The sequence below is a fragment of the Oryzias melastigma genome, linkage group LG12 (assembly GCF_002922805.2).
Source record: "Oryzias melastigma strain HK-1 linkage group LG12, ASM292280v2, whole genome shotgun sequence".
Lineage (NCBI taxonomy): Eukaryota > Metazoa > Chordata > Actinopteri > Beloniformes > Adrianichthyidae > Oryzias > Oryzias melastigma.
The window spans coordinates 25,390,759-25,400,025 of record NC_050523.1 but is presented as its reverse complement, the minus strand read 5'-3'; positions in this window follow the sequence as shown (position 1 = coordinate 25,400,025).

Here is a 9,267-nt window from a genome sequence, read left to right as displayed (position 1 = left end):
TTAAGTTGTTGAAGCTGAATTCGCAGAAATTACAAGTTTGGAAAGCAAAGTAAAGTAAAATGTTTTTTTTTTACAAAATAGTAAAATCTTTGTGTGTTATTCATATGATTATACTTGGTAAATTTAATAAAAATGCTTTACCTTTATTATGTATTTTTGTCGAAATATCTATTGTAATTTAGTCGATTAAAATTTGACTAAATATGACTAAATTGCGACTAAAACTAAACCCTATTTTAGTCAAAAGACTATGACTAAAACTAGATTAAAATTCTGTGTCAAAATCAAAATCAACACTGGGTTTAATACATCTCTGTTAAAAGATCAAGAGTTTATTGAATTCTTTAAAAAAGAGTGGGCAACCTTCTTAGAATTTAACAATACTCCTGACATCTCACCATGTGTTCTCTGGGAAGCAGCAAAGGCAGTGATGAGAGGGAAAATCATATCTTATTCAACTTATAAAAAACGCAAAGAGAAAGCAGAATTAATAGAATTGGAAAATAAAATTAAAAAAATGGAGACAGCTTATGCTGCTTCTGCATAAAACATTTTCGGAGATTTAAAACAAATTAAAGCTTCAGTTAAACGACATAATTAACAAACAAACAATTCCAAATACAAAGACTTAGACTAGAAAGATTTGAAAACTCTAATAAATCTGGCAAATTTTTAGCTAATCAGCTTAAAATTAATAAAGAAAAATCAACAATAACATCTATTACTGATGAGTCAGGAAATGTCACTCATGACCCGATCAAAATTAATGAAACTTTTAAAGATTTCTATAAGAACTTATACACTTCAGAGATCAACCCATCAGAGCAAAACATCAGTTCATTTCTTAATAATGTAAACTAGGGATGTGAATCTTACAACAACTCACGATTCGATTCGATTCCGATTCCTGGGGTGCCGATTCGATTCTGAATCGATTCTCGATTCTCGATTCAGAAATGCAAAACACAAAGGCATTCTTTGATACTGAAATGGCATTTAATTATGATACTGTGCAAAAATATTATTTCAACAGTTCCACGGCAGTGAAAGACTTTTCAAACTTATGTAATTACAAAAAATTCAGTCAGGAAAATTTAGGTCTGAAAAAAAAATATCACAGCTTAAAAACTAAGTATTTAAGAGCATCTCAAATGACAGAATAGGAAAATAAAAAAACACAATTATCATCTTATTAAGAAAACAAATATAAGTTCAAATAAGTTAAAACAAATATATAAAGGTAGTGCACATTCAAATTTTGAGACTACTAAAATAAACAGCACTCACTTTGGTAACTTAAAAAAACCCTGAGTGCATCTCAAATCTGTAAATAAATAAACATTGCAGTACTCATTTAACAGTGTATTCAAAACTTAAACAACCTGTTCTTCTAAAACTTCTAAAAAAAATAGTTAAGCACTTTTGTCATTGATGACAAAAAAGAAATGACCAGACTGGGTAATGTAAACTGAGACTAGAAAATTAAACATTTGTCACTTAACTTATGCATCAAAGCATCAACATCAACATTTTAAAGAGATTTCTTGATGCAGTAACTTGAATCAAAACATTTGACATAAACACAAATAACAGTCTTATTTAGAAAAAGTTTTTGATTGTAACACTAACAAAATCAGGAGCTGGACAATCTCCTCATGCTGTGGATGAGGGTTCATCTCCATCATTAACAATTTTTAAGTTTTTTTGCAAAAAGACTAGTTGGTCAACATGGTCTGGAGATAGGTTGCTCCTTTGTGCAGTTACAACTCAAGCTGCCAGGTTTCTGTGATGTAGTGAGCCGTGAAGGTGACAAAAGAGTGAGTTGCTCTGGAAGTCCAGCAATCACAGGTGAGAGCTACTCTGTGGGCTTCGGCCAGGGCTTCCTTAAAGTTTGCTCTCATCTCATCATAAAGTTGAGGTATGGCTTTCTCCGTAAAAAAAACTGACGTTATGGTATGATGTACTTCTTCTCGATTGTATTTAGCATGAATCTAAAGCCTTCATTTTCCACAACACTGTAGGGACGAAGGTCTTTTGAAATGAAACAGGCAATGGATTTAGTTATCCGTTTTGCCCGTTCAGAGTTTGGTGGAAGTTTGGTAAAATGGTGGAGTGTGCGCTGGTCAGGAGCTTGGATCGGTTGCTGCTCCGCTTCTTTAAACTCCGGGTGATGGCGCGTGATATGAGAGCGCGCGTTGGAGGTGTTCCCGAAATATTTTATTTTCATTTTGCAGATTTTGCACACTGCATATGACATATCAAGCTCCTTACCCCGGGATTTGTAGAAGCCGAAGTGTGCCCAAACATTTGCCTTCATCGATGAAGGGACAGGATGAATTTCTTTTTCTCCTTCCATGTTGCAGCTTAACGCGCATGCTCGGCTCCGCTAGCTTCCAGAGAAAACAAACTACGGTAGCCGTTAAGTGACAAACATTACCGCTCACAAGTAAGCTAGCGGGTTCGAGCCATTACATGAAATATATTGATTACAGGAATATGGAAAAAAAAAATAAAATCGATTCTTGAAAATGTAGAATCGATTCTGAATCGTTAAAAATGAGAATCTAGATTCGAATGTGAATCTATTTTTTCCGACACCCCTACTGCCCACTAACTCTGAGGAAAGGTCAGCTTCTGTTTCGGATTCTACTGAAGTTTGTTTTGACTCAGCCATGACAAAACCACGTTTTTGTTATTCTTGCACACACAAGAAATTCTGTGGAAATTCCTTCGTCTAATCATAGAGATTGTTTCTTTTCATCCTGATCTTTCTTCTCTTTCATCTTTTTCTTCACATGCTTCATTTTATTCCCCAGTGAGTGTTGGCATCCTTTTCCTGTTACTTAATTTCCTCACCCTCATCACTCGCTCATTAGTCACAATGATGTTTACTTTTAAACACTACAATGCTCAAGGAAAAGAATTAGGCCTCCTCTTTATTGGAGCCTCAGGAGGAAGACATCATTGTTTAAGGAGCTTATTTCACAGCCACAATACAACATTTCTGCATCGTTTCCTCACTCGAACTGCTTATTAGAGAAACATTGAGACCTGCTATTAGCTTGGAAGCAGATAAGTCCTCCAAATGAGAGATACCACCGCCAAATTAACAGGACATCTCTTGTTTCCATATTGTGGTTGCTGCTTATTATTCTCTCAGAAGACTTAGCAGAGCCCTCTCACTGCTCCCTTGTGTGAAACTGGGGCAGTGCTATTTATAAATACAATCTTGAAGATTTATTGAAGTCCCTGGACTATGTTTAAAAGGACAAAAAGGGCGTTACAGCTGATAGATTTATAAACATTACTTGCAATAATGTAGGGAGATTGTGAGTTACATGAGAGCTTTTCCTATTTGATCAGAATTTTAATGAAATGTTTAAAAGTTCCCCTTCATATTACTAATAATAAATGAGACAAAACAGAATTTTCATGAGTTTGATGTTATTACCACAAATTTTAAAGGGCCCGTACCATGAAAAACCAAGTGTATTATACTGTTCAATCCTCTCTATAAAGAACCCCTAAATGGTATTTTGATCCATTCATTCATTTCTGAGTAATCCTCTAAAAACCTGCACTGTCTGCAGCAGCCCCTCCCATACCCACGAAAACAAGCGGGTCCTCGCATGCTGATGTCACAGAGTGAGACCGCCCCTTTCAGGAAGAGTCTGCTCTGACAGCTCCGCCCCGGGTCAACACTCAATTTCTCCACTGAGCAAGAGGTGATCAGCAAAAAGCTTTCATTTCAGATGGGAACACCTTCTCCAGCAACACTGACAACCATCATTTCTAAACAAGGCGACCCGACACTCATCAGTGAACACGACGGTAGACCATTGCTCCATTGTCCAGGTCACATGGTCTTGTACTGCAATCGTTCATGGCGGTGTTTTGGTGTCAGTGAAGTCACCTGCAACAGTCTCTGTCATTCCAGTCAAAGCGGTGGAGTCGTGAGTAGTTTGTAAACCCTAGTACCCTCACATCTGGTGTAGGTCCTGCAGCTGTGCAAAGCTTGTTTATTTGTTTTTGATGAATGTCAATCGGAACCAAAATTTATCAAATGGGTTAACCAATAGTTTCTCCATCAAGAAAACCAACACATTCTCACTCCCAAGTTGTCACATATTGACGTTTGATTCAGGTCCCCTTTTTGACGTTTTGGGTGTACCCAACTTGTCGTTTTTGACGTCCTGGCTGTTCCCATTAAATCACGGGTCCCCAACCTCTGGGCTGCAAACCAGAACCGGTCCAGTACAGCGAAGCGCAGCTCACCAGTGCCCAATCCCTAACCCAACACCAGATGAGATGCGGTACTGGACCCGAACCGGAACCAGAGGCAATGCTAATCCGGTCAGTATTAATGTCACAGGAAGTTCTGGAAAGGGTGATGTACCATAACAACATGTCAACTGAGCTTAAAAGTGAAAAACATAAAAGAAAAAAAAAGTGTTGAATGCAATATCAACAAGGTAAAACTTGTGTGACAAAGCACGTTGTGGTAAATGGTGTATACTTATATGTCGGGCCCCCACCGTTGCCAAATGGGGGGGTCCTAGCAAGTGAATGCAGGGAAATTATAGATTCAGGACCAGGGGAAGAGCACCACACAAAAACTAGGGAAGAGAGTGTTGTTAGTCCACTTAAGATTTAATAAAACGTGTAAATCACAGCAAGCCAAAGTTAAAATCAGAACAGGTAAAATTAGTAAAAGATAAAAAGATAAAAGCTTTCAGAGGGGAACCCCGTAAAATCTTGTATAAATAACTAAAAGAAAATTGTCCATAAAAAGGCAAAGAAGAGATCTTGCAGGCCGCCACAGTCCAGTCTTTATCCTCTCTTCATGTCTGTCCTCCTGTCCTCAGAAGCGTAGCAGGTAGCTCCTCCAAACGCCCACCTGCAACATAAAGTTCTTGCCAGTATCCAAGGTTTGGAGGAGCAGACAGGACTGACTCTTTGCAGAGTGAGGGGGGCACTGTACAGGACAAGGGTACTCACACACTGGCAGGGCTCCTCACCCTGCCGCTGCGTGTACGTCGCAGTCCCTTGTCTCAGAGAGGACTCTGTCTCTGCTGCAATCCCTCCAGCCACAGCAAACCACTGGGTGACGTCGCCTCCTCCAGTCGCTCTCAGCTGCCCCTTCTCTTCTGCTCGCTCCTCACTGCCGGTTCCAGCTTTATAGGCCGGGCTGTCACCTTGCTGATTGAGCACCAGGTGTGTAATTGAGCACCAGGTGTGTCCAATCTGGGATTCAGTCTCAGAGGTGAAACAACATAAAACCCAAACAAAAGCATGCAAATACAACCACAAAAAAAGTAATGTTTCACCTCACAACATATATATAAAAAGGAAAAAGTAAGTGATTATTTACACTGCATTATCAAAATGCATTTGGCCACTTCTGATTTTTCTTTTATTTTTTTTGACTGCACAGACACAGAGGAAAGGTTATGATAACGGTTAAGTAAATACATCAAATGTTTTTTCTCTGAGTGCAGCTGTGTCTGCAGCTCACCGCTCCTCCAGAGGATGGGATAACCCCAGAGAACAAATTTGAAATGTCTAGGTGACAGCTGATGGGAATTTAAGTTGAAATAACAGCATCCAGTAACATTGACCCCAGAACATGTTTGAAATACACACGGGTAATGCATTCATGTGCATCTTAGCTGCACGTCTTTCATGTGGCCAACAGGAATTTGCATCTGTAGAAACACAATCTAAACTGAAATGATCTTCAGAAATATGATACAATGTGAGTAAATATATTTCTGTTTTTAGGAGGCTACACAACCCCACGGCAGGGCAGTTCCAGGCCATACTCCACCGTATGATGTTCGCTGTGGTGTCTCACAAAGAGGTTCAGGAAACGTTCTGCACAAGATGACTGTCTCGCTGTCAGCTCCAGACGTGCACTCTGCTCGGATGTCAGAGGAACATCTCCCATCCCCATTTGTATGTGTTCCTGCAGTCATTTGACCACAGCTACCTGCCCGCCTGTTTTGGTGGTCATGTAGGCAGAGTCTTCTCTACATTTCTGGATTGGTTATCATAAAAATGCTAAAGCTGTCCTGTGAAGTACCAGCTGCTGTTCCTTCATCCTTGGGTCCAAGCAACCACCTGCTGAAGAACCTGAAGAGCAGTGGAGAGCTGGAGGTCTCCTCAGAGGTGAACAATGAAGGTTTTCAGAACAACAGAATGTGTGGTGCATCACAACTCTAAAGATTAGGGTCAATCTTTTTGTTCAAGCTGAAAATGGTTCAGAAAGGTGTTTTAAGCCAGGAAACAGATCAGAGTTCAGGATGACAACCACAATTTTAATGACTTATATCTTTTTTTGTGGTCCATAAAGTGAGGCTGCACTACATGGAAAAATGAAATACACTAGAGATTCACAGTGCCACTGCATGTGAGTGGCTGTTAGTGTTTAGGGTTTTATTTGTGATATTTTGATGATATTTCAGCTTAGATTTGTAAATGTCAGCCATGTAATTTTTTTATACTGGAGAACATCCTCTTGTAGAATTAATAAAGGTAATCTATTTATGTTTCTATTATTTAGGGCCATGTCGTGTGATACTGTAAGAGAAGTTTTGTTTATTAAATAAAGCAGGAGATGTGAAGAAAAGAACAATGTGTTTGACGTCTATGACTTTGAGATTTACAGTGGTTCTTAATTTTAAAAAATGCAGGCATGATCAGATTACAAGATAAAAATTTAAACTAAGCTTGTCTTTTCACGTTTAATCTTTTAGGGAAAGTTACCTTTATATTAATTAGTTTGACTTCATTGAGGTGCAAATTGAGGTAATAAATAAAATGGTCACTAGGTGGCCTATAACCAAGTGAGGGGTAAAATCAGCCAATAGGAGGAGTTTTTCTGGATGACATCACTGCTCCACATTAGCATACGGAATCACTAGTTGACTAGTTGGCAGTAAGTTCTTCACTAGTTCACTAGTGACATTTATAAGAAGTCACAAGTGAACTAGTAAGAAAATATTGTGCTCACTAGTGAACTAGTGACATTTTTAGCCGTCACTAGTGAACTAGTGACATTTTTAGCCGTCACTAGTTCACTAGTAAGACTTAAATACGTCACACTAGTCAACTAGTTCACATTTTGCATGTCACTAGTGAACTAGTTCGATATTTTGGTCGCACTAGTTAACTAGTGAGCTTTACAGGAGCCTTACTAGTGAACTTGTAGGACATTTTACATGTGACTAGTTCACTAGTGGCCTTTTGAGAGTGTCACTAGTTAACTAGTAAGCAGAAATATGGTCCACTAGTGAACTAGTGCACATTTTTAGGCATTACTAGTTAACTAGTAAGCCAAAACATGTTCCACTAGTGAACTAGTTGCACTTTTGGCATTACTAGTGGGCTTAAAACAGCCTGATATCAAGGATATCTATTTTATACTGAATTGGCCTGCCATATTTGACAGCAATTCCACATTCCGCATTACTTCCAGCAGCAGCTCGGGCATATATGTTTATATATTTTGTTTTGAAAACATCGTCACCGGACCCCCCTCCTCTAAATTGAAAATGGTTCGGTCCGACTGGATTATTCTTCAGCTGTTTGTGATCGACAGACCCACAGAGTGTGAGGGAGAGAAGACACGCTTTAAAATCAGGAGTTTAAACACCTGATTTAGAGGAGAACCTCCATGAAAAAAGAAAAAAGCCTAAATATTATTTTGCTCTGGTTTTAACAAATACCTACTGAGTATCCCGTTTCTTTTTTAAGGGCCTCGTGCAGTGGCAATTTTTTTTTTTTCATTTAGAAAGTCAATGGAACTTTGAAAACGAATCTGATAAAAAATATTCACTTAAAATGATCCAGGGCGATTTTATTGATCATTTTATGGTCGTGCACAGCTTTAAATTTGGGCGATAGGTGGTGATGGGCGGGGGCTGCGCGTGACGTCACTTCGGAATCCCAGAGGGTAAACAACAATGGTGGACGGTTTGAGAAGCGACGTAGTCCACGATTTAGCGGATATTTCTTTGGATGAAGGTGATGAGCCTTCATCAAACACAGGAATTTTAACGACACAGGGTTCGGAGGGTGTACAGCCCTACCAGTTTGAACCGGAGGTTTCCTCATCTGAGGATACAGGGACTTCGGATGACGATGGTGAAAGCTCATACAGCGATGGCCCCGAGAAGACGATCAAACTTGACTATTTAGAGGAAGTCAAAGTAAAACAAGGTTTCCGTAGGTGAACCTGCGGAAGGATCATCACCGGAAAAGGAAAGGTGCCGCCGCTGCCGCGGAGCGTCCTTTGTCGTCCTCCTCCAGGGCCGAGGCGGACGGAGCCCCCCCGCCCGGGTCCGCCGCCCGCCGGTCTGCTACTGCTGCTGTGACGGGTGGGCTCGCTCCCCCGCCTCCCTCTCGGCCTCCCTCTCCCGCGCGCAACCAGGTCTATCTATATGCTAGCTCTATGATTTAACCCCTAAAGACCTGAGCTGCTCTTTGATATGTCTGTTTGATTTCTCTGACAGAGAACTAAACGTTCAGAGAATTAACTACTGTGGTCAAGAAACAACAAATGTGTTGTTTTGAGAGTGTCACATCCCCTGGGGGTAAACCCGGCTGGAGTCTAGGGGTGGGGGTTGGGGGTCAAAGAGGACGATAAAGAATACTGGACACCAATAAAATCACCAATAAAATCTGATCGTTCCCAAATCAGAGTACAATTGTCAGTAATCCTGTCTCAGTGTCTGCAGAACGCAGCAGCTGCTGCAGCTTCAACAAATTCCTAGAGATTATATTAAACCAGTCGTGGATTATTCCTCTCTGATGACCAGATTAAAGTTAGACAAAGGTTACAAGTACTTCACTGAATGCTGCTTCTTTAATTATGAAGGTAATTATGATTTTATTCTTTTAATGCTAATGCTAGCATTAGCTTTGGCTATGAGACGTGGAGCTGCAGAAGATCTTTTCTCATCATTTAAAAGTTTTCCTAAATTTCTGTGCACACATAATCCTTGTAAACAGAAAACAGATCTAAAGTCAGACCATTCCAGCGTGTCTGAGATTAAAGTCAAACTTTTCCTGTTGTAATGTTTTCTACTGCGGTCAGTGAGCTGCTGTTAGCTCAGCCGTGGTTCTAACATCCCTCCTCTTTATTTTTGATCATAACTGTGTCTGATCTCAGGGAAAGACAGATAGACAGACAGACAGACAGACAGACAGACAGATAGATAGATAGATAGATAGATCCTTATGAGATCAATACTGATGTATAAGATA